The sequence below is a fragment of the Somniosus microcephalus genome, chromosome 1, assembly GCF_052327205.1.
Source record: "Somniosus microcephalus isolate GS21.2 chromosome 1, FLI_Smic_1.0, whole genome shotgun sequence".
In the NCBI taxonomy this organism is placed as follows: domain Eukaryota; kingdom Metazoa; phylum Chordata; class Chondrichthyes; order Squaliformes; family Somniosidae; genus Somniosus; species Somniosus microcephalus.
In genome coordinates, this window is record NC_140987.1 from 18070085 (window position 1) to 18096227 (window position 26143).

The window sequence follows — 26143 nt, forward strand, 5'->3', positions numbered from 1 at the left end:
GCTTCCGCTTGCTCCCGGCAAAAAAGAGACTCGAGGTGTTCGGCGCCTTCCCGGATGCTTCTCCTCCACTTTGTGCGGTCTTGGGCCAGGGATTCCCAGGTGTCGGTGGAGATGTTGCACTTTTTCAAGGAGGCTTGGAGGGTGTCCTTGAAGCGTTTCCTCTGCCCACCTGGAGCTCTTTTGCTGTGTCGGAGCTCCAGGCAGTGCGCTTGTTTTGGGAGTCTCGTATCGAGCATGTGAACGATGTGGCCTGTGCATCGGAGCTGATCGAGCATGGTCAAAGCTTCGATGCTGGGGATGTTGGCCTGAGTGCGAACACTGACGTTGGTGCACCTATCCTGCCAATGGATTTGCAGGATCTTGCGGAGGCAGTGTTGGTGGCACCTCCAGTGCTTTGAGGTGCCTGCTGTACATGGTCCATGTCTCTGAAGCCACAGGAGAGTGGGTATCACTACTGCTCTGTAGACCATGAGCTTGGTGCTGGGTTTGAGGTCCTGGTCTTCAAACACTCTCTTCCTCAGGCGACCGAAGGCTGCACTGGCACACTGAAGGCGGTGTTGGACTTCGTCGTCGACGTCTGCCCTTGTTGACAGTAGGCTCCCGAGGTATGGAAAGTGGTCCATGTTGTCCAAGGCCTCGTCATGGATTTTGATAATCGGGGAGCAGTACTGTGTGGCGGGGGCAGGTTGGTAGAGGACCTTTGTCTTACGGATGTTTAGTGTAAGGCCCATGCTCTTGTATGCTTTGGTGAAGGTGTTGATGATGGTTTGGAGTTTGGACTCAGTGTGCACAGATGCATACTATAATTCGATGACAGAGGATGGGATGACCTTGGATCTGGACTGGAGGAGAGGGAGGTTGAACAATTTCCCATTTGTTCTGTAGTTTAGCTCCACTCCAGCGGGGAGGTTACTGTGGGTGAGATGGAGCATTGCAGCCAGGAAGATCGAGCAGAGCGTTGGTGCGATGACACGGCCTTGCTCGAACCCGGTCTGTACGTGAGTTGGGTCTGTGGTGGATCCGTTCATCAGGATCACGGCTTGCGTGCCATTGTGAAGCAGGCCGAGGATAGTGATAAACTTTTGAGGGCAGCCAAATTTGAGGAGGACACTCCATAATTCCTCACGGTTGACTGTGTCAAAGGCCTTTGTGAGGTCAAAGAAGGCCATGTACAGCAATTGGTGCTGTTCCCTGCATTTCTTTTGTAGTTGACGTGTGGTGAAGATCATGTCCATTGTGGCCCTTAGTGGGCGGAATCCGCATTGCGACTCTGGGAGGAGCTCTTCAGCCACTGGGAGGGGTGATTGAGGAGGATTCTTGCGATGACTTTCTCTGTGGCAGACAGCAGGGAGACTCCTCTGTAAGTACCGCAATCGGACTGGTCACCTTTCTTGAAGATGGTCACGATTACGGCATCGGAGACCCCTGGCAGGCTCTCCTCCTTCCAAATAAGAGAAATGAGTTCATGAATTCCCCCCAATAGTGCTTCTCCGCCATGTATTAGCGCCTCAGCGGGGATTCCATCTGCTCCTGAGGCCTTGTTGTTCTTCAGTGGTCAGATGGCCTTCTCAACCGGAGGTTGTGCAGAGATGGTGGCGGGTAGCATGCTGCAGGATGGAGTTGAGGACACTTGCGTCGAAGACAGAGTCTTGGTTAAGGAGATCTTCGAAGTGCTCCATCCAGTGGGCACTGACTGCTTCTGTCCTTGAGGAGTACCTCTCCATTCCTGGCCCGCATTGGGGTAGGACCTTGGGTGCTTGGGCCAAAGGTGGTCTTGACTGCGCTAAAGAATCCACGCACGTCGTGGTTGCTGGCTAGCTGCTAGATCTCCTGCACTTTCTCCACCCACCATCTGTTCTTTAGGTTGAGTTTTTTGTTGGACTTTGGCCTTCAGGCATCTGTAGAGCTGCTTTCTTGCTCTCAAGTTCTGATAGACAGAAAGGAAAGGGGGGTGGGGTGGCTTTGTTGGTAAAGGATGGGATCAGTGCAGTGGTGAGAAGTGATATTGGCTCAGAAGATCAAGATGTAGAGTCGGTTTGGGTGGAGATAAAAAAATAAGAGGATGAAGTCTCTGGTGGGCGTAGTCTACAGGCCCCCGAACAGTAGCAATACTGTTGGACAGAGTATAAATCAACAAATAATGGAGGCCTGTAAAAAAAGGTACAGTAATAATCATAGGTGACTTTAATCTCCACATTGATTGGACAAATCAAATTGGCCATGGTAGCCTTGAGGAAGAGTTCATAGAGTGTATCCAGGATGGTTTCCTGGAACAGTATGTAATGGAACCAACCAGGGAGCAGGCTATCTTGGATCTGGTACTGTGTAATGAGACAGAATTAATAAATGATCTCATAGTAAAGGATCCTCTAGGAAAGAGTGATCATAACATGGTTGAATTTCAAATTCAGTTGGAGGGTGAGAAAGTTGTATCTCAAACCAGTGTCCTGATCTTAAACAAAGGCAATTACAATGGCATGAGGGCAGAAATGGCTAAAGTGGACTGGAAAAATAAACTAAAGTGGACTGGAAGAATAAACTAAAGGTAAGACAGTTGAAATGCAGTGGTGGACATTTAAGGAGATATTTCATAACTCAGTGAGAAAGAAATATTTTAAGAGAAGGGAGCTCTATTCATGGCTAACTAAGGAAGTAAAGGATGGTATCAAATTGAAAATGAAGGCATACAATGTTGCCACGATTGAGGATTGGGAAATTTTTAAAAACCAGCAAAGGGTGATTAAAAAAAAATGAATTATGAGAGTAAACTGGCAAGAAATATTAAAAAACAGATAGTAAGAGCTTCTACGGATATATAAAAAGGAAGAGAGTGGCTAAAGTAAACATTGGTCCCTTAGAGGATGAGAATGGGGAACGGGGAAATGGCAGAGACTCTGAACAAATATTTTGTATCTGTCTTCACTGTAGAAGACACTAACAACATCCCAATAATGGATAATCAAAGGGCCAAAGGGAGGGGGTAACTAAAGACAATCACTATGACTAAGGAAAAAGTACTTGGTAAAATAATGGGACTAAATGACAAGTCCCCTGGACCAGATGGCTTGCATCACAGGGTCTTAAAAGAAGTGGCTGCAGAGATAGTGGATGCATTGGTTGCAATATACCAAAATTCCTTGGATTCTGGAGATGTTCCCACGGATTGGAGAACCGCAAATATCCCTTATTTAAGAAAGGAGGGAGACAGAAAGCAAGAAACTATAGACCAGTTAGCCTAACATCTGTTGTTCGGGAAATGCTGGAGTCCTTCATTAAGGAAGCAGTAACAGGGCATTTGGAAAATCATAATGCAGTCAAGCAGTCAGCATGGTTTTATGAAAGGGAAATCGTGTTTAACAAATTTGATGGAGTTCTTTGAGGATGTAACAAGCAGGGTGGATAAAGGCGAACCAGTGGATGTGGTGTATTTGGATTTCCAGAAGACATTCGATAAGGTGCCACATAAAAGGTTACTGCAGAAGATAAGAGCTCATGGAGTTGGGGATTATATATTAGCATGGACAGAGAATTGGCTAACTAACAGAAAGCAGAGAGTCGGGATAAATGGGTCATTTTCCAGTTGACAAATGGTAACTAGTGGGGTGCCACAGGTATCGGTGCTGGGGTCTCAACTATTTACATTAATGACTTGGATGAAGGGACTGAGTGTAATGTAGCCATGTTTGCGGATGATACAAAGATGGGTGGGAAAGCAAGTTGTGCAGAGGACTCACAGAATCTGCAAAGGGATATAGACAGGCTAAGTGACTGGGCAAACATTTGGCAGATGGAGTATAATGTGGGAAAGTGCGAGGTTATCCACTTTGGCAGGAAAAATAAAAAAGCAAATAATTATTTAAATGGAGAGAGAATACAAAATGCTACAGTTCAGGAGGGACCTGGGGGTCCTTGTGCATGAAACACAAAGTTAGCATGCAGATACAGCAAGTTATCAAAAAGGCAAATGGAATGTTGGCCTTTATTGCAAGGGGGTTGGAGTATAAAAGCAGGGAAGTCCTGCTACAACTATACAGGGTATTGGCGAGACCACACCTGGAGTACTGCGTACAGTTTTGGCCTCCTTATTTAAGGAAGGATATACTTGCATTGGAGGCAGTTCAGAGACGATTCACTCGGTTGATTCCTGAGATGAGGGGGTTGACTTATGAAGAAAGGTTGAGCAGGTTGGGCCTATACTCATTGGAATTTAGAAGAATGAGAGGTGATCTTATTGAAACATATAAGATACTGAGGGGGCTCGACAAGGTAGATGCAGAGAGGATGTTTCCCCTCGTGGGGAAATCTAGAACTCGGGGGCATAGTTTCAGAGTAAAAGGTCGCCCTTTTAGAACTGAGATGAGGAGGAATTTCTTCTCTGAGGGTCGTAAATCTGTGGAATTCTCTGCCCCAGAGAACCATGGAGGCTGGGTCATTAAATACATTTAAGGTGGAGATAGACAGACTTTTGCAAGATAAGGGAGTGAAGGGTTTTGGGGAGTGGGCAGGGAAGTGGCTTTGAGCCCAAGGTCAGCCATGACCTTATTGAATGGTGGAGCAGGCTCAAGGGGCCAAATGGCCTATTACTGCTCCTATTTCTTATGTTCTTATGTTCTAAAGGATGTGGTCTACATGGATTTTCAGAAAGCGTTTGACAAAATACCACATAGAAGGCTGGTTAACAAAATTGAGGCTCATGTATAGGTGGGTCAGTGGCAGCTTGGATAAGGAATTGGCATAAGGACAGAAAACAATGAGTTGTGGTAAGTGGCTTGCTGATGACACCAAACTTGGGGGTGTGGCAAACAGAGATGTTACCAATCAACTGCAACAGGACATAGAAAGGCTAGCAGAATGGGCAGATGGAATTTAATACAGAGAAGTGCGAGGTGATGCATTTTGGCAGAAGGAACAGGGAAAGGCAATATACACTTAATAGCACAGTTTTAAAGAGTGTGCAGGGACAGAGGGACCTGGGAGTTAATGTGCATAGGTCCCTGAAGGTGGCGGGACATATTGAGAGAGTGGTTAACAAAGTATATGAGTTCTTGGGCTTCATAAATAGAGGTATGGAGTACAAAAGTAGAGAAGTTATGCTGAACCTTTATAAAGCGTTGGTTAGGCCACAACTGGAGTATTGCATCCAGTTCTGGTCACCACACTTTAGGAAGGATGTGAAGGCCCTTGAGAGGGTGCAGAGGAGATTTACCAGAGTGGTTCTGGGGATGGGGGATCTTAGCTACAAGGACAGGTTGGAGAAGCTGGATTTGTTTTAATTAGAGCAAAGGAGGTTGAGGGGTGATTTGATAGAGGTGTACAAGATTATGACGGGTTTGGATAGGCTAGACGGGGAAAGGCTGTTCCCACTAGTTGATGGTACAAGGACTAGGGGACACAGATTTAAGGTTTTGGGCAAGAGATACGGGGGGGGGGGGGGGGGGGGATGTGAGGAAAAACTTTACGCAGCGAGTGGTGAGGACCTGGAACTCACTGCTGACGGAAGTGGTGGAAGAGGAGACACTTGTTTTCAAGGGGAGACTGGATAGGCACGTGAGGGAAATAAATTTGCAGGGCTACAGGGATAGAGCGGGGGTAATGGGACTGACTGGATTGGTCTACAGAGAGCCGGTGCAGACTCGATGGGTTGAATGGCCTCCTTCTGTGCTGTTATGACTATGACTCAACGACTGAGCCTCCACAGCCCTCTGGGGTAGAGAATTCCAAAGATTCACCACCCTCTGAGTGATGAAATTTCTCCTCATCAGTCCAAAATGGCCCACCCCTTATTTTAAGGCTGTGACCCCTGATTCTAGACACCCCAGCCAGGGAAAACATCCTTGAAGGTAACAAAATATCTCAAGGTGCTTCAGAGGATTGAGATCAGACAGAAATTTGCACTGAGGCAACAAAAGGAGATGGGTGTCCAAATGCTTGGTCAAAAGAGATAGGTTTTAAGGAACGTCTTAAAGGAAGAGGGAGAGGTGGTGGGCTGGAGGAGATTGCAGAGATAGGGAGGGTTGAGGCTGTACAGGGATCAGAAGCAAAAGACCCAGAGGCGAGATGAGGAATTTTTTTTTTTATACCATAGTTTTTAGGCTCTGGAATGCGCTGCCTGAAAAGGAGGTGAAAGCAGGTTCAATAATAACTTTCAAGAGAATTGGATAAATACTTGATGGGGAAATATTTGCAGGGCTATGGTGAAAGAGCAGGGGAGTGGGACTAATTGGAGAGCTCTTTCAAAGAGCCGGCACAGGCACAATGGCCGAATGGCCTCCTTCTGTCTTGTATCATTCTATGATTCTGTAAGAGCGGGGGAGTTTTCCCTGGTGTTTTGGCCAATATTTATCCCTCAGAATCATAAAATCATAGAATAGTTACAGCACAATAGAAGGCCATTCGGCCCGTCGAGCCCGTGCCGGCTCTCTGCAAGAGCACTTCAGCTAGTCCCACTTGTCCGCCCTTTCCCCGTAGCCCTGCAAACCTCTTTCCCTCAGGTACTTACCTGCCTCAACCACCCTTTCAGGCAGTGCATTACAGAGCAGTGAGCGATTCTGGGAACCACAAATGCGGGAGGATATATTGGCCTTGGAGGGAGTGCAGTGTACGTTTACTAGAATGATACCCGGACTTCAAGGTATGAGGAGAGATTACACAAATTAGGGCTGTGTTCCCTAGAATTTAGAAGGTTAAGGGGTGATCTGATCAAAGTTTGCAGGATATTAAGGGGAACAGATAGGGTAGATAGAGAGAAACTATTTCCGCTGGTTGGGGATTCTCGGACTAGGGGGCATAGTCTAAAAATTAGAACCAGATCTTTCAGGAGTGAAATTAGGAAACACTTCTATACACAAAGGGTGGTAGAAGTTTGGAACTCTTCCGCAAATGGCATTTGATGTTAGATCAATTGTTAATGTTAAATCGGATATTGATAGCTTTCTGTTAACCTTGGCACTGGCTATGGACACGGCAACGGCTCACCCAATCCAGTCGACCCTGCAAAGTCCCCCTCACCAACATCTGGGAACTTGTGCCAAAATTGGGAGAGCTGTCCCACAGACTAGTCAAGCAACAGCCTGACAGTCATACTCACAGAATCATACCTTTCAGCCAATGTCCAAAACTCCTCCATCACCATCCCTGGGTATGTCCTGTCCCACCGGCAGGACAGACCCACCAGGGGTGGCAGCACAGTGGTATACAGTCGGGAAGGAGTGGCCCTGGGAATCCTCAACATTGAGATCTGGACCCCATGAAGTCTCATGGCTTCAGGTTAAGCATGGGCAAGGAAACCTCCTGCTGATTACCACCTACCGCCCTCCCTCAGCCACCCTCCCTCAGCTGATGAATCAGTACTCCTCCATGTTGAACACCACTTGGAAGAAGCACTGAGAGTAGCAAGGGCACAGAATGTACTCTGGGTGGGGAACTTCAATGTCCATCACCAAGAGTGGCTCGGTAGCACCACTACTGACCGAGCTGGCCGAGCCCTGAAGGACATAACTGCCAGTCTGGGCCTGCGACAGGTGGAGAGAGAACCAACACGAGGGAAAAACCTACTTATCCTACTCCTCACCAATCTACCTGTCGCAGATGCACCTGTCCATGACTGCATTAGCAGCAGTGACCACCGCAGAGTCATTGTGGAGATGAAGTACCGTCTTCACACCGAGGACACCCTCCATCGTGTTGTGTGGTACTACCACTGTGCTAAATGGGATAGATTTTTACCCCCTAAGGATAAGGGGTAAGCCATTTAGGACAGATGAGGAGGAATTTCTTCACCCAGAGAGTGGTGAACCTGTGGAATTCTCTACCACAGAAGGCAGTTGAGGCCAATTCATTAAATATATTGAAGAAGGAGTTAGATATATTTCTTAAGGCTAAAGGGATCAAGGGATATGGAGAGAAGGCAGGAACAGGGTACTGAGTTTGGATGATCAGCCATGATCTCATTGAATGGCGGAGCAGGCTCGAAGGGTCGAATGTCCTACTCCTATCTTCTATGTTTCTATGTTTCCAGTCTATATGTAAATTAAAATCCCCCATGATTAGTGCCGTACCTTTCTGACAAGCTCCCATTATTTCTTCCTTTATACTCTATCCTACCATGTGGTTACTGTTTGGGGTCCTGTACACCACTCCCACAAGTGACTTCTTGCCTTTATCATTTCTCATCTTTACCCAAACCGCTTCTACATCCTGGTTTCCTGAACTTAGGTCATCCCTCTCTATTGTGCTAACACAATCATTAATTAACAGAGCCAACCCTCTACCTTTTCTTAGCTTCCTGTCCTTCCTAACAGTCATGTACCCTTCAATATTCAGGTCCCAATCGATGTCATCCTGCAGCCAGGTTTCTGTAATGGCTATCAGATTGTACTTATTTATTTCTATTTGCACTATCAGTTCATCTGTTTTGTTTCAAATGCTACATGCATTCAGATGCAGAGCCTTTAGTTTTGTCCTTTTATTATTTTGTAACCTCTAGTCTTACCTGTTACTCTTAGATTTGTACTAGCTATCCCTTGAGATTCTGCTTTTTAATTTAGCCCCTAGCTGCTCATACTCTCTCAGCAGAACCTCTTTCCTAGTTCTACCTATGTTGTTGGTACCTATGTGGAACACGACCACTGGCTGCTCCCCCTCCCACTGCAAGTTCCTCTCCAGCCCAGAGCAGATGTCCCAAACCCTGGCACCAGGCAGGCAACACAGTCGTCTGGACTCTCGCTCTTGGCCGCAGAGAACTGTATCTATCCCCCTGACTATGTTGTCCCCTATTACCACTACATTCCTATTAACTCCCCCCCACTTAAATGGCTTCCTGTACCCCCGTGCCATGGTGAGTTTGCTCATCCACCACTTTCATATTTACAGGCCGCAAGAACCTCAAATCTGTTGGACAATTGCAAAGACTGAGGCTCCTCCACCTCTTGGCTCCCCATACCTGCCTCACTTGCAGTCACACCCTCCTGTCCCTGACTACTGACCAAATCAGAAGACCCTATCCTAAGGGGTGTGACTGCCTCCTGGAATAAAGTGTCCAGGTAACTTTCCCCCTTCCTGGTGCATCGCAGTGTCCGCAGCTTGGCCTCCAGCTCATCAACTTTAAGCCGAAGCTCCTCGAGCCGCAGACACTTATCGCAGACGTGTTTGTCCTGGCTCACACTGGCATCCAGGAGCACCTACATCCTGCAGACGCAACACATCACCTGCCATCTTTATTGTGTCTTAATTAATTTATTTTTATTAATTCATAATTAATAAACCCCACTATACCCAATAAGATTTATTACTGCTAGTAAGCTTTACTAATACTAATGTAACCCCTTCACGGTTCTCTAGATATATGTGAGATGTGGTCTCTGTTGTAGACAGTATTCTATAGTCCAGTAAGGAGATCACTACTACAATGGCTTAATTCTAATTATCTTACTTTATAGTTTTAACGTCAGACAGTATAAGAAGATTACAGGTCAATGAACTAAATTAGACATTTGCATACATTAGAATGAATCTAGACATAAACATACATTCTCCATTTACATGGATTCAAAGGAGAATCTGTCCCTGTGTCCAAATTCGAGTGCACTCTTTCGTTGGCGCGCTTAAGTTGGAGCTCATGGTATGTATAATGTCTGCAAGACTTACGACTCCGAACCCCTTCGTTGAATTCTCTTCACGATCACTGAATCCCACTTTGAGTTCTGGATGCAGAGCTACTAATACGAAGGGCGGCGGCCGAGTTTGGAAACCCGGGACGGGATGCGGCAGCCATTTGCCTCCTGAGCCCTCTTTTCAGAGCTCCTGCCCTCTTCTCTTCCAGTCGCTCCTTTTTCCCGCTCGAAAACCCCGACTCCACCCCTTCCTCCTGGGGTTTCTGCCTGGAGACTGCGCAGCCTCACTGTCTGCAACAGTTGATACTGGTGCAGAATTATGGAAAGTCTGCTCTTAGTCACATTGTGTCCTTAAAAGTTCTTGCCGTACCTTCACATGGGCAACTTTAACCCAGGGATTTATAACAATGATAATACAGTGTCTAAGTTAAAGATTGATAACCATACTTAGCATACATAACATTTCCAGTGGTTATTACACTAATGTAACCTTACAATTACTAATACATTTCCTGGGCTTTAAAAGAGAAGATAAGAGAGCAAAATATTCAGCAACCAATCACTTACCCTTTTCCCTGTGATGTCTCCGAATGCGGTTGTGGGGTTTCACAGAGCCGAACTCTCGCTGGTTCTCTGTCCTCTCTCGTGCAGCTTTTTAACTCCTGCTCTCCTGGAGGCTGACAAAGATGAGCTGAGGTGAGGCGAGGCGAGGCAAGCCCCTCCAGTCTCTCTTACTCACCAAACTCACAAGTTTACACTCTGTTCCAAGCTGCACTGCATGACAAATTACACTCTAGACTCCCTTATTTATACTACTGAGATTTAGATGAGTGAGCTCTCTGGCAGTTACAGAGCCAGATTAGAGCAGTTAATTAATTAACTAATCTCACCTGCTCTTCAGCACAGAGCTTGCTTAGCCCTGCCCAAGCCTGGAAGAAACTTAAAACTTGAAACAGTAAATTTAAGTTAAATGCTAATTGTAAGCACACAAGACTAGATTTTATAAAAAAAAGAGATTAACCCTTAAGATTCACTCCCTTACCAAACTCACAGGTTTACACTCTGTTCCAAGCTGCATCCTCTTCTCCTTCTTCTTAGGCAGTCCCTCGGAACCGAGGATGACTTACTTGCACATTAAAAATGAGTTCTCAGGTGACTGATGAGTCCAATGCGGGACCTACAGTCTCTGTCACAGACGGTGGTTGAAGGGGCTGGTGGGTGGGGTGCTTGGGTTGATGTGCGCTCCTTGCGCTGCCTGCGCTTGGCTTCCGCTTGCTCCCAGCAAAGAGACTCCAGGTGTTCGGCGCCTTCCCGGATGCTTCTCCTCCACTTTGTGCGGTCTTGGGCTAGGGATTCCCAGGTGTCGGTGGGGATGTTGCACTTTTTCAAGACGGCTTTGAGGGTGTCTGTAGGGTTTCGCAAGAATTTCGAAAATCCACAGCCCCGAAAATTATATTTTTATTAAAGAAAACCTGGGTGAAATATACCTTAAAACCCCAGAGTATCAAAATGGCCATCAGACCTCGTGGCAGAAGACAAAAGACAGTCTGCCTGTATCTCTTCAAGCACGGGCTGACAAAAAGGACTTGAAAGGCAGCCTGTTTGTCTGTGAAAAAGAAAGATCAAAGATGGCTGTCCGACCTCATGGCAAAAGACACAACACAGCCTGTGTGTAAAGGAGTGGAAAATCAAAGATGGCTGACAAAGGGTTTGAAAAAAAAACCCAGCCTCTGAAGCAATGAGGTATTTAAACTGTCAATCAAATGCAGTTTAGGGAGTTTCACTGCAGGACAATGGTTGTTTGTTTACAGAACTCTTACAATGTTGACTCAAAAGATTAAACACTTGAGACTGCTAATCGATTGCGGTTGGGCGTTGACCGCAGGACAATCGGATGTTTACACTAACATCCAAGGGCTGTTTACCCAGCACTTAAGGAAATAGACATGTTTTTTTCAAACTGAAACAGCTTTATTCAAACCAGTCTGAATGGGGATACATTCAAAAACCCTTCACAATGAATGGGGATACATTCAAAAACCCTTCACAATGAATGGGGATACATTCAAAAACCCTTCACAATGAATGGGGACAGATAGATTCCCTTTTGAATAGCCCGGATGCATCCGGATTTGGGCACAAACATTTCGGCTCCAAATGGGGTATAAAGATAGCTTCTCAGGAAGCCATCTCTCTCTCTCTCTGCAGCCTTGCCTCTGTGTCCTGCCTACAGAAGAACAGCTCAGAAACCCACCGAAAGGAGTGGAATACCAGCAGTTACTTTTAAATTACTGGGGTATCTCCACTTTGGGGCGGTGAAGAATCTACAGACCGCAAGGGCACGGAGCAGGTGTTCATTGGTGAGCATAAAACTTTCTGGCCCATCACAAGGCAACCTAGATAGGTATTAGGGGTGGGAATTAAGGGGAATTTTTGTTAGATTGTGATTTTAGTCAATTTTCCCTTGTGTCCATTTTCTCCTTCCCTATTAAGTAAGAGTACTGTACTAAGCAAAGGTGTTGTAGTAAGCAAAGTGTACTGTATTAAAAGGTGCTGCACTATGTAAAGGTGCTGCATGTATTAAAAGAGTGTTGTACCAAGCAAAGGTGCTGTAGTAGACCAAAGTGTACTTTTTTAAGTATAAGTGCTGTATTGAGCATAGGGGTGCTGTATCGATTATTTTCAATTTATTTCTTTTATTTCAATATAAATACTGGTCTTCTTTGCACCCAAACACGAGTCTCGTTTTGTCTACTTCGCTACTGAATAAGTCCGGCGGTCAGAACCAGGAAAGGGGAGCGATTTGAAACCGCACGGGGCTCTGGAGCAGCTCAGATACTTCTGACTGGCCAGAGACAATAACCTCAGTATATTTATATACCCCCCAGTAATTCCTACATGTCCTTTAAGCGTTTCCTCCGCCCACTTGGGGCTCTCTTGCCATGCCGGAGCTCCAAGTAGAGCGCTTGTTTTGGGAGTCTCGTATCAGGCATGTGGACAATGTGACCCGTCCATCGGAGCTGATTGAGCGTGGTCAAAGCTTCGATGCTGGGGATGTTGGCCTGAGCAAGAACACTGACGTTGGTGCGCCTATCCTGCCAATGGATTTGTCGGATCTTGCGGAGGCAGCGTTGATGGTACCTCTCCAGTGCTTTGAGGTGCCTGCTGTACATGGTCCATGTCTCTGAAGCATACAGGAGGGCGGGTATCACTACTGCTCTGTAGACCATGAGCTTAGTGCCGGGTTTGAGGTCCTGGTCTTCAAACACTCTCTTCCTCAGGTGACCGAAGGCTGCACTGGCACACTGAAGGTGGTGTTGGACTTCGTCATCGATGATGCATCCTCTATCTCTATAGCCACCTCTTTCAAAATCTTAAGATGTAGGCCATCAGGTCCAGGGGATTTATTGGCTTTCAGTCCCAGTAATTTCTCCAGTACTATTTTTTTTACTAATACTAATTTCATTCAGTTCCTCATTCTCGCTAGACCCTTGGTTCTCCACTATTTCCGGGAGTTTTATCGCGTCTTCTTCAGTGAAGACAGACACAAAGTATTTGTTTAATTTCTCTGCCATTTCCTTATTCCCCATTATAATTTCTCCTGTCTCAGCCTGTAAGGGACCCACATTTACTTTTGCTAATCTTTTCCTTTTTACATAGATAGAGATACTTTTACAATCTGTTTATATGTCTCTCGCTAGTTTACTCTCGTATTCTATTTTCCCTTTCTTTATCAATTTCTTGCTGAATTCTAAAATTCTCCCAATCCTCAGGCTTACAGCTTTTTTTGGCAACATTATAAGCCTCTTCTTTTGATCCAATACTATCTTTAATTTCTCTTGTTAACCACGGTTGGACCACTTTTCCTGTGTTTTTTTTTTGCCTTAAAAGAATGTATATTTGTTGTCAATTATTTATTAACTCTTTAAATGCTAGCCATTGCTTGTCTACCATCATACCTTTTAATGTAGTTTCCCAATCTATCTTAGCCAACTTGCCCCTCATATCTACGTAGTTTGCTTTGTTTAGATTTAAGACCGTCGTTGACAATTTAATATAAAATTCTATCATATTTCCTCTTGAAGTCTGTCACTATCCTCCTCACTGTTCGCTATACTTCCAAGTTTTGTGTCAGCTGCAAATTTTGAAATTATGCCCTGTACACCCAAGTCCAAGTCATTAATATGTATCAAGATATTAATATATATACAGTGGTCCTAGTGTTAACCCCTCGCTTCTGTGAGGAGGATCAACCCCAAACTTGGGGAATCAAGGTTCGCTGCTTTAGGAGACTCAACACGCCAGTCAGTCTATTGTCACTTTCTCAGTAATACACAAAGTCAGAAACTGTAAAATAAGTAAAGTTTTATTCCGGTAACCGGTACTGGACTTCACTCTGAGAAACCCCTTGTGTTTGCACACAAGGAAGTCTTCTCTAGAGTGCGCCCTTAGACTCACAGGGCTACAATATTTATACATTTTCATAAATTGCAAGTCATCATGAGAATACAGAAAACTAGGCGATCACACGCTGCACAAGTCATTTGTTTCTTTTTACAGAGTTCTGTTTAAAATTCACTTTTGCTTTCAACAAAATTCGACCATGAGACTGTCTCCAACAGTTATCTAAACATTCTGTTCCTGTCCTTTCTTATCTATGTGTACTGCATTCCCACAGTCCTGCATCAGTTTTTACATTTAAACTATTCACTGCATGTCAAGTAGTCCATCATGCCTTGCGAATCATTGGTACAGCAATATTGGATTAACACCTAGCTTAACACTAGAACTGACCCCTGGGGAACACCACTGTATACCTTCCTCCAGTCCGAAAAACAACCGTTCACCACTACTCTCTGTTTCTTGTCACTTAGCGAATTTCGTATCCATGCTGCCACTGTCCCTTTTATTCTATGGGCTTGAACTTTGCTGGCAAGCCTATTATGTGCCACTTTATCAAATGCCTGTTGGAAGTTCATGTACACCACATCAACCACATTTCCCTCATCAACTCTCTCTATTATCTCATCAAAAAATTGAATCAAGTTTTTTAAACACGATTTGCCTTAAACAAATCCGTGCTGGTTTCCCTTAATTAATCCACACTTGTCCAAGTTACTGTTAATTTTATCATTTTTATCATTTCTAAAAGCTTCCCCACTACCGAGGTTAAACTGACTGGTCTGTAGTTGCTGGGTTTATCTTTACACCCTTTTTTGAACAAGGGAGTTGTTGTGTATGTACCTTTAAGGGAATAACTGATCTCAGACTGCAGTACCGGCAGTGACCACCCCTGTATAAAAGGCCCCAGCAGGCTTCTGTAGTTTCAGTTTCCAGGTTGTCTCCATTCAGTAAAGACTTGTTATAATCAACTCCTGCAGAGCAAATATGTGAAGGCAAAAGGGAATATGGCAAGGCTGAAAGGCATTTATTTTAATGCAAGGAGTCTTGCAAATAAGGTGGATGAACTGAAGTTGTTGTTGAACACATGGGAGTACGATATTGTTGCTATCACGGAGACATGGTTGAGGGAGGGTCAGGACTGGCAGCTCAATATTCCGGGGTATAGAATCTTCAGGCGAGACAGAGGGGGGTGTAAAAGGGGAGGGGGTGTTGCAATATTAATTAAGGAGTCAATTACTGCTGTAAGGAGGGATGATATATTAGCGGGTTCCTCTAATGAGGCCATATGGGTAGAACTTAAAAACAAAAAGGGGGCAAGCACTTTGCTGGGAGTGTACTATAGGCCCCCAAACAGTCAGGGGGAGATAGAGGAACAGATATGTAGGCAAATCTCAGAGAAGTGCGAAAATAATAGGGTAATAATGGTGGGGGATTTCAACTTCCCCAATATAAATTGGGATAGTCAGAGTGTGAAAGGCTTAGAGGGTGCAGAATTCTTAAAGTGCATCCAGGAGAGCTTTTTGAGCCAACATGTAGAAAGTCCTACAAGAGAGGGGGCGGTACTGGACCTAATTCTGGGGAATGTAGCCGGGCAAGTGGTGGAAGTATCAGTAGGAGAGCATTTTGGCGACAGTGACCATAATTCGGTGAGATTTAAGGTGGTCATGGAAAAAGACAAAGATGGCCCGGAAATAAGGGTTCTAAATTGGGGGAAGGCCGATTTTAATATGATAAGGCAGGATCTGGCCAAAGTGGACTGGGAGCAGCTACTTATAGGAAAATCCACATCAAAACAGTGGGAGACTTTCAGAAGGGAAATAGAGAGAGTACAACGCCAACATGTTCCTGTAAAGGTCAAGGGTGGGACCAACAAGCAAAGGGAACCTTGGATGACAAGGGATATACAAAAATGCATTAGAAATAAAAGGGGGGCTTTTGGCAGTTACAAAAGACTAAAGACGGAAGAAGCCCTAGAGGAGTATAAAAAGTGCAGGGGCATACTTAAAAAAGAAATTAGGAGGGCGAGGAGGGGCCATGAAATAACACTGGCGAGCAAAATAAAGGAAAATCCTAAGATGTTTTATAAGTATATTAAGGGCAAGAGGATAAGGAGGGAAAGGGTAGGGCCCATTAGGGACCAACGTGGCAATCTGTGTGTAGAGCCAGATGATGTAGGCGGGGTTTTAAATGAATCTTTTGCATCTGTGTTCACTATGGAGAAAGACGATGCAGACATAGAAATCGGGCAAGGGGACTGTGACATACTTGAACATATTAGCATCGAGAGGGAGGAGGTGCTAGCGGTTTTAGCAGGCCAAAAAGTGGATAAATCCCCAGGCCCGGACGAGATGTGTCCCAGGCTGCTGTGGGAGGCAAAGGAGGAGATTGCAGGGGCTCTGACACAAATTTTCAGAACCTCTCTGGCCACAGGGGATGTACCAGAGGACTGGAGAACAGCTAATGTAGTACCATTATACAAGAAGGGTAGCAAGGATAAACCAGGGAATTACAGGCCAGTGAGCCTAACATCTGTGGTAGGGAATGATGTAAGAAAAAGGAGACTTACCATCAAGTAACTTTAAAGTAAGCTTTAAGTAACTTATAAACACACTATATACAAGAGAGGTCTTTACCATGCCTCTGGTAGAAGCCTCTTACAATACTGAACAGACCAGTATTTATACCAGTCCAACAGGAAGTGACATATGACAGGAAGTGAGGTATGTACACAGTTCATAGTTCACAGTTCATAGTTCACAGGAAGTGATGACATAACTTCCCGGAAGTTAGCATTTTTATCACATTCTTCCCTCCTGCAGGATTAGAAGGCTGTGGTCTACCTTTTGGTCCGCAGCCGCCGAACAAGGAAGAGTCGCACCCGTTTGGATTCCCGTCGTAGAGGGTCGCTGGTCCGCTTACATGCGGTTGGCCATTGGTCAGAGTCTGTGTGGCCCGGATTGCCCTGTGAAGGGTCGGGGAGATCATGGCTTCGAGTACGAGCCCCAATAGGTTCAAAGTCGGACTGCCTCTGTTCAGAGGGAGGTGCAGAGCTGGTCTGTGGCGGATCAGTACTTTCATGCGCGGTACTGGGAGGGTCGCAACCTTGAGCACGGGGTTCTACCGGCACCAAGCTAGTTGGTGTCCGATCAGGATCCTGGAGAGGGGTACCCGATAGGTCCCAAGAGTTTCCTGGTGAAATGCCATCACCCGATGTCCCACTAGGTCCTGGTGGGCAGGGAGCCAGATCCCGTAATGATACGGTAGATTCTCGGCCGTCGGAATATCGTATGTTTGCATAGGTGGGGTTGGCATCGGTTAGTTCAACCTCGTCTACGAGAGGGTCATTTTTAGACGTCCGAACGTATCTTCGGAGTAATACAGGTCCAGGAGTAGTTAGCCATGACGGGAGTGATGTCCCATGAGATGAGCGACGCTGGAATCCAAAGAACCGCTCATGAGGTGTAGTATTTGTGGCTGTAGAAAGCAGGGACCGTATAGAGTGCAATGCATCCGGAAGCACTGTTTCCCATTGCTGGTCTGGTAGGCCCCGAGATCTTAAAGCGAGACGTACGGAATTCCAGATGATACCGTTATACCTCTCTACCTGCCCATTTCCGATGGGATGGTATGGTGTTGTTTTGCTTGTAGCAATTCCCCGTTCTGAGAGGTAGTCCTTGAGTTCCCTTGACATAAAGGATGGACCCCGATCTGAGTGAATATAAGCCGGCATGCCACAGAGAGAAAATACCTGCTCAAGGCAGCAGATTACTGTGGACGCCAGCATATTGGAGCAGGGGAAGGCAAACGGAAAACGTGAATATTCGTCGATCATGGTGAGCAAATATGTGTTCCGAGTTGAAGAGGGCACTGGGCCCTTAAAATCGATGCTAAGTCGTTGCATCGGTTGGGTTGCATGTATGAGTATACCAGCTGAGGGGCGGAAGAACTGAGGTTTTAATTCCGCACAAAGCCGGCATTCTGAGCATATTTTCTTTACATCTCCAGTGGAAAAAGGGAGATTCCGTGATCGTACGAAATGTAGCATGCGCGTAACGCCAGGATGACACAAACCATTGTGGACATCCATGAGAGTGGAGGATGACATAGTGGAGCAGAATGCCCGTGTGAGGGTGTCCGGGGCCACATTCTCCTTGCCAGGCCGATAGAGAATGGTATAACCAAAAGAGGCCAGTTCCATCCTCCAAAGTTGTATTTTATTATTCTTAATTTTGGTTCGTTTTCGATTATCGAGCATGAAGGCGACTGATCGTTGGTCCGTGATCAATGTAAAGTGCTGGCGAGCTAGAAAATGGTTCCACTTCCGTACTGCCTCTATGATGGCTGTGGCTTCTTTCTCAACCGGAGGATAATGTAGCTCGGCACCTTGTAAGGTCCTGGACATAAATGCTACAGGACGACCTTCCTGATTCAGAGTAGCCGAGATCGCCACCTCCGAGGCATCACATTCAACCACGAAAGGGAGATTCTCATCGATGGAGTGAAGAGCCGCTTTCTCCAACTGTTTTTTGAGAAGGTTAAAGGCTGCAACAGCCGCTGTTCCCAGTGGAAATGATCTAGCATGCAGCAAGGGTTGGATTTTGTCCGAAAAATGAGGAATCCATTTAGCGTAGTATGCAAACAGACCGAGAGCCCGACGTAAAGAAGCCGGATTCTTAGGTGATGGGAGCTCTTGGAGCGGGCGAAGTCTTTCTGGGTCTGGCTTAATGATACCATTGCCTACGCAGTAGCCAAGGATGTTGATGGTCGGTTGCGACTCAACAGATTTGGATTCATTCAGGGTCAAATTACGGCGATGGAGGGCATCCCGAAATTTTTGGAGGTTGGAGTCGTGTTCCTGTTGATCGTGACCTGCAATGGTAATGTTATCAAGATAGGGAAAAGTGTCCCTTAGGTTTTCCTGCTTAACCAGGCCATCCATTGCCCGTTGAAAGGCAGCCACTCCATTAGTAACCCCGAATGGGAGGCGACGAAATTGGTACAGCCGTCCATTAGCCTCAAAGGCTGTGTACTGCTTATCTGAGACCTTCAAGGGTAACTGATGATAGGCACTTTTTAAATCGTAAGTTGAGAACACTTTGTATTCGGCCAGTTTATTAACCATATCATCAATGCGTGGCAATGGGTAGGCGTCCAAGTCGGTATATTGATTGATGGTTTGCGAATAATCGATGCATAGTCGCTGTTTGTGAGGTTTTAGAGGGTTCTTGACAATGACGACTTGAGCCCGCCAGGGCGACGAACATGGTTCAATGATATCCTCTGCGAGAAGTCGAGAGATTTCAGCCGCAATAAAAGATTGGTCTTCCTGATTAAAGCGCCGCGATTTCGTTATTATCGGTTGGCATTGAGGCGGAATACTGGCAAATAATGAGGGTTCATCAAGTGAAGCTGCTGATAATGCACAAAAAGGTAATTTAGATGGTATATTAGAAATAGTAAGTCCGGGTTTGGATCCACCAAACTCAATGGTGAGTTTCTTATGCTGTTTTTGGAAGTCCAGCCCTAAGAGGAGATCACTACATAAGTCTTTGAGCACCGAAAGTCGGGTGGAGGGATACATACGACCATGAAGTGTCATATCAACAACACAAAAGCCGGAGATTCTGGTATTAAGTGATGACTGGGCCATCGCAATTGCCTGGTCCGATGGGAAGACATGTAGTTTCAATTTCGCAACAATCTGTTCCTTAATGAAACTATCAGTACTTCCTGAGTCAATTAAGGCATCTAAGGTATGCCCTTTAATTGAAATTTTTGTGGCTGCCTGAGACAGGTTCTGTGGGCAAGCAGCTGTAATTGGTGTCGTTGCACAGAGAGTGGCTAAAACTCTCGGTGTGCTTCTTCGGGAGAGAGCTCGAGAGGAAGCTTGATAGGTCCTAGCTGGAGCATCTTGATAGGCCCTAATTGGGGCAGTTCGGTAGGTCTTAGCTGGATTGGCCCTCGTAGAGGCCCTTGATAGGCAAACTTTAGCAAAGTGTCCTTTTTTCCCGCAATAACTGCAGATTGCATTGCGAGCAGGGCAGGTTTTCCTAGGGTGAAAAGCATCTCCACAAAAGAAGCATTCCTTCCTAGATTGCCAAGAGGCTGCTAAAGTGGGGTCGTCCTCCTCTTCTTCATCAGAATTATCAGAATTAGATTCCCCCATGATAGGGTTCACCTGAGACCGCTTGAATTGTCTGGTTGCAGCTACAGCAGCAGATCGAGATCTGGGCAGCTGATAGAGGTCTGCATTTCTCTTTGCCAAATCCAGTGAACAAGCTAGGTCAAAAGCTTTTTGTAGCTCAAGTGTTTTACTTTCTAGTAGACGCTGGCGTATAAATGGAGAGGCAATCCCGCAGATGAAAGCATCACGAATCATTTCTTGGCGGTACAGCTCAGCTGAGGCTGCCTGAAAGTTACAATCTACGCTGAGCCTGCGAAGTTCTTGCAGGAATTCGTCAATTGATTCCCCTGGCCCTTGTCGGGCTGTGGCCAGTAGATGTCTAGCATAGACCTCATTTGGGGTCTTCGCATACAGTTTCTTAAGTGCCCGAATCACCTCTTCGTAATTATCCCAGTCATCAACATATTCGAACACTTTTGGGGTCACATAATTGACAAGTATCTTCAATTTAGCAGGAGCATCCACTTTACATTCATCCAGAAAATTCTCAAAAGTACGATACCAATGCTTCCATACCCTGCCAGCTGCTGGTGTATTCGGGTCCAAGTCCAGACGAATAGGTCTAAGGATTTTCTCCATGATGGGTGGTTCCCTGGATCCTTAACTTCCGAGTTTGTCTGAAGGTCTAGTATTTGTCAGTGTAAATACTAAGTTACTTAAATTGATGTAAGAAAAAGGAGACTTACCATCAAGTAACTTTAAAGTAAGCTTTAAGTAACTTATAAACACACTATATACAAGAGAGGTCTTTACCATGCCTCTGGTAGAAGCCTCTTACAATACTGAACAGACCAGTATTTATACCAGTCCAACAGGAAGTGACATATGACAGGAAGTGAGGTATGTACACAGTTCATAGTTCACAGTTCATAGTTCACAGGAAGTGATGACATAACTTCCCGGAAGTTAGCATTTTTATCACAGGGAAATTATTGGAAAAAATTCTGAGGGACAAAATTAGTCTCCACTTGGAGAGCCAAGGATTAATCGGGGATAGTCAGCATGGCTTTGTCAAGGGTAAATCATGTCTGACAAATCTGTGTCCAGTGGGGTACCTCAGGGATCGGTGCTGGGTCCCTTGTTGTTTGTGATCTACATAAATGATTTGGATGAGAATGTAAAAGGTATGATCAGTAAGTTCGCAGATGACACGAAAATTGGTGGGGTGGTAAATTGCGAGGATGAAAGCCTCAGGCTACAGGACGATATAAACGGGTTGGTCAGATGGGCGGAAAAGTGGCAAATGGAATTTAACCCTGAAAAGTGCGAGGTGATGCATTTTGGACGGACAAATAAGGCAAGGGAATACACAATGAATGGTAGGACCCTAGGAAGTACAGAGGGTCAGAGGGACCTTGGTGTACATGTACATAGATCCCTGAAGGCAGCGGAACAGGTAGATAAGGTGGTTAAAAAGGCATATGGGATACTTGCCTTCATTAGCCGAGGCATAGAATATAAGAGCAGGGAGGTTATGATGGAGCTGTACAAAACGCTGGTGAGGCCACAGCTGGAGTACTGTGTGCAGTTCTGGTCGCCTCACTATAGGAAGGATGTGATTGCTTTGGAGAGGGTGCAGAGAAGATTCACCAGGATGTTACCTGGGATGGAGCGCCTCAGCTATGAAGAGAGGCTGGACAGGCTGGGGTTGTTTTCCTTGGAGCAAAGAAGGCTGAGGGGGGACCTGATTGAGGTGTACAAAATGATGAGGGGCATAGATAGGGTAGACAAAGAGGAACTTTTCCCCTTAGTAGGGGGGTCAATAACAAGGGGGCATAGATTCAGGGTAAGGGGCAGGAGATTTAGAGGGGATTTGAGGAGGAACTTTTTCACCCAGAGGGTGGTTGGAATGTGGAACTCAATGCCTAAAAGGGTGGTAGAGGCAGGAACCCTCACAACATTCAAGAAGCATTTGGATGAGCACTTGAAATGCCATTGCATACAAGGCTATGGACCAAATGCTGGAAAATGGGATTAGACTGGACAGGGATGGATGGGCGGCGCAGACACGATGGGCCGAAGGGCCTCTTTCTGTGCTGTAAAACTCTATGACTCTATGACTCAGTCCGTGTCTCAATTATACACGGACATAACACTAGCGACGAGTAAGAAACAAACTTACCTGCAACTCGGCAGCACCTCAGACGACGTTATTGAAGGTCGAAGCCAGAAGAAAGAAAAAAATAAATAATCCAAAGAAACTCGAGAAACGGGCGTCGACCGTGGGCAACCGCCCTCCAAATCATCGAATTGAAAAGTTCGGAGAGACTGTCGAGAGCCAGGCTTGGTTCTCCAGTCTGTGGTTTCCCAGCTAATCGGGCTGGTGGCAGGTAGTGCACTGATCTTTCCTGGGCTGCGGTGGGCTAGAGCTCGATCGGGTGGCTCTGCAACGGGGCCGGGCAGCGAGTCGGGAAGCAAAGAGAGAGAGAGAGGGTGGAGCACACAGGGCGCGGCCGGTGCTTCGAAGCTGGGCAGCGTTCGGACCTAAGAAGAGGGAGGGAAGTGTCCCAGAGGGTCCGCTCCACGACGGGAACGGTTCTTCAATTAACGGAGCAAATATTGAAGCGCGATAGAAAAATTAAAATACCGCGGAGAGCAGCGGCAGTGGCGGAAAAGCGCGAGAGGCGCCATTTTGATCCATCGGGGACGAAGGCAAACATAGAAAAGGAAACACGAAATGACCCAACACTCTCCTGGGTCTATGATTTAACGGTGAAGGGATGGCCAGCACATGGCGAACCACTGCTGCCAGCATTCTCGCCGAGAAGAGAACAGCTGTCAGTGTGCAGAGGAACCTTGATGTGTGGATCCTGAGTAGTAATTCCACCCAAATTGAAGGATAGAGTGCTCAATGAGCTTCATGAGGGCCATCTGGGAGGGGTAAAAATGAAGAACTTAGCCAGAGCGTTTGTGTGGTGGCCGGGAATCGATAGAGAAATCGAAGAGATGACCAAGAGCTGTACAGGATGCCAGAAGGTCCAAAACGCCCCACCACAAGCCCCTCTACATCCATGGGAGTGGCCCTCATCTCCATGGCAAAGGGTGCACATTGATTTTGCAGGTCCCTTTATGGATTCGATGTTTTTAATTGCGGTGGATGCACATTCAAAGTGGCCAGAGGTAATAAAAAGGTCCTCAACCACCACAGAAAAAACGATCACAGTCTTACGAACCATATTCGCCAGGAATGGGCTGCCTGAGCAGATTTGCTCTGACAATGGACCACAGTTTGTGTCTGAAGAGTTCCGGAGGTTCTTAAAGAACAATGGTGTTAAGCATTACACATCCGCCCCATATCATCCAGCCACTAATGGATTGGCCGAGAGGTTTGTTCAAACATTCAAGAAGGCTATCAAGGCAATGTGTAATGAAGATATACCCCTACAACACAAGATGGATAACTTCTTGTTTGTCTACCGGAATGCGACACATGCGGTTACCAACCAAACTCCAGCCATGATGTTCTTCAATCGAAGACTATGATGCCACTTGGATTTGGTTAAGCCAAACGTCAGAAGAGATGTGGAGAACAGGCAGTTTCAGAATATGAATGAAAGGCCGACCAGGAGTTTTAAGATAGGTCAACCAGTTTTGGCCCGGGACTACCGCACAGAGAAATGGCAGCCAGGAACGATCTGTACACGGCAAGGACCTCTAATGTATACCGTGGACGTTGGAGAGAGCATTGTAAGACGCCATGCTGACCAGATTCTAGAGTCACTGGAAAACGTCAACTCCACACCACGATCTGATACACCTGGCGATGAAACCGAAGTACCAATTGCATCTACCGCAGAATCGGTGATATTGGAAGCAGACGAACCAAACAACGACATTGATCCCGGCTCAACCTTGCCAGAAGATCCTGATATCCCAAAGAGGCATTATCCAGACAGAATCAGGAAGCCTCCTCAAAGACTGAACTTATAATTGCTTAACTTCAACCAATGTATCTAGCAACCGTAATTGTAATTGTAATTAGTTATTATTTAGTTGCTAAATGAATGTTATGTACTGTTTATCTAAAAGGGGAGGAATTGTTGTGTATGTACCTTTAAGGGAATAACTGGTCTCAGACTGCAGTACCGGCAGTGACCACCCCTGTATAAAAGGCCCCAGCAGGCTTCTGTAGTTTCAGTTTCCAGGTTGTCTCCATTCAGTAAGACTTGTTATAATCAACTCCTGCAGTCCGTGTCTCAATTATACACGGACATAATAGGAGTAACATTTGCAATTTTCCAGTCCTCTGGCACCACCCCCATATCCAAGGAGGATTGGAAGATTATGGCCAGTACCTCCGCAATTTCCACCTTTACTTACCTCAGCATCCTAGGATGTATCCCATCCGGTCCTGATGACTTAGCTACTTTAAGTACAGCCAGAGGATTTTAACATAGAAACATAGAAAGGTAGGAGCAGGAGTAGGCCATTCAGCCCTTCGAGCCTGCTCCGCCATTCAATATGATCATGGCTGATACTCTATCTCAATACCATATTCCTGCTCTCTCCACATACCCCTTGATGCCTTTTGTGTCTATCAATCTATCTATCTCCTTATTAAATATATTCAGTGACTTGGCCTCCACAGCCTTCTGTGGTAGAGAATTCCACAGGTTCACCACCCTCTGTGTGAAGAAATTTCTCCTCATCTCAGTTCTAAATCTCCTACCCCGTATCCTGAGTCTGTGACCTCTCGTTCTCGACCCACCCAGCCAGAGGAAACAGAGAGTAGGCATAAATGGGTCATTTTCTGATTGGTAAGATGTAACGAGTGGTGTGCCACAGGGATCAGTGCTGGGGCCTCAACTTTTTACAATTTATATAAATGACTTGGATGAAAGGACTGAAGGTATGATTGCTAAATTTGCTGATGACACAAAGATAGATAGGAAAGTAAATTGTGAAGAGGACATAAGGAGGCTACAAAAGGGTGTAGATAGGTTAAGTGAGTGGGCAAAGATCTGGCAAATGGAGTATAATGTGGGAAAATGTGAAGTTGTCCATTTTGGCAGGAAGAATAAAAAAGGAGCATATTATTTAAAAGGTGAGAAATTGCAGAGCTCTGACAGATGAAATGTCAATCTGTGATGTCACCTGTTGCCGGGCTCAACAAGGTCAATCAAGTGAAAATCAAGTGGGTTGGCCACAACTCAATGGAGGCGGGACTACAACCACAAAAGTTGTAGTCCCGCCTCCTACACGCCTCCAATATCAAAATCTAGCCCAACATGTCTAAATCGCCTTGAAGCCTCTTTGCATCCTCCTCACAGCTCACAATCGTGTCGTCAGCAAACTTGGAAATATTACATTTGGTTCCCTCATTGATATATATTGTGAATAGCTGGGGCCCAAGCACTGATCCCTGTGGTACCCCACTAGCCATCGCCTGCCACCCCGAAAAAGACCCATTTATTCCTACTCTCTGTTTCCTGTCTGTTAACCAATTTTCAATCCATGCCAGTATATTACCATCAATCCCATGTGCTTTAATTTTACACACTAACCTCTTATGTGGGACTTTATCAAAGGCCTTCTGAAAATCCAAATACACCACATCCACTGGTTCTCCCTTATCTATTCCACCAGTTACATCCTCAAAAAACTCCAGTAGGTTTGTCAAACATGATTTCCCTTTCATAAATCCATGTTGACTTTGTCTATTCCCATTGATATTTTCTAAGTGTCCTGTTATCACATCCTTTATAATAGACGCTAGCATTTTCTCTACTACTGATGTTAGGTCTGTAGTTCCCTGTTTTCTCTCTCCCTCCTTTTTTTAAATAGCACGGTTACATTTACCACCCTCCTATCTGCAGGAACTGTTCCATAATCTCTAGAATTTTGGAAGATGACAACCAATGCATCCACTATTTCCATGGCTACCTCTTTTAGTACTCTGGGATGCAGATTATCAGGCCCTGGGGATTTATCAGCTTTCAGTCCC

General features: G+C 45.7%; 1 protein-coding gene across 6 annotated transcripts in view; it reads left to right on the forward strand.

Annotated features, from left to right (window-relative positions):
* Positions 1 to 26143, forward strand: part of LOC147123963 (junctional adhesion molecule-like) — a 170160-nt gene that overhangs the window by 11600 nt on the left and 132417 nt on the right. Inside the window, exon 1 of one of the 6 annotated variants that reach the window (XM_085971546.1) lies at positions 11744 to 11971. The exons of the other annotated variants lie outside the window; for them this stretch is intronic. The gene's annotated coding sequence lies outside the window, so the exon portion shown is untranslated. Of the gene's footprint in view, positions 1 to 11743; positions 11972 to 26143 lie in introns of those variants that run through there. 6 annotated transcript variants of the gene reach the window in all.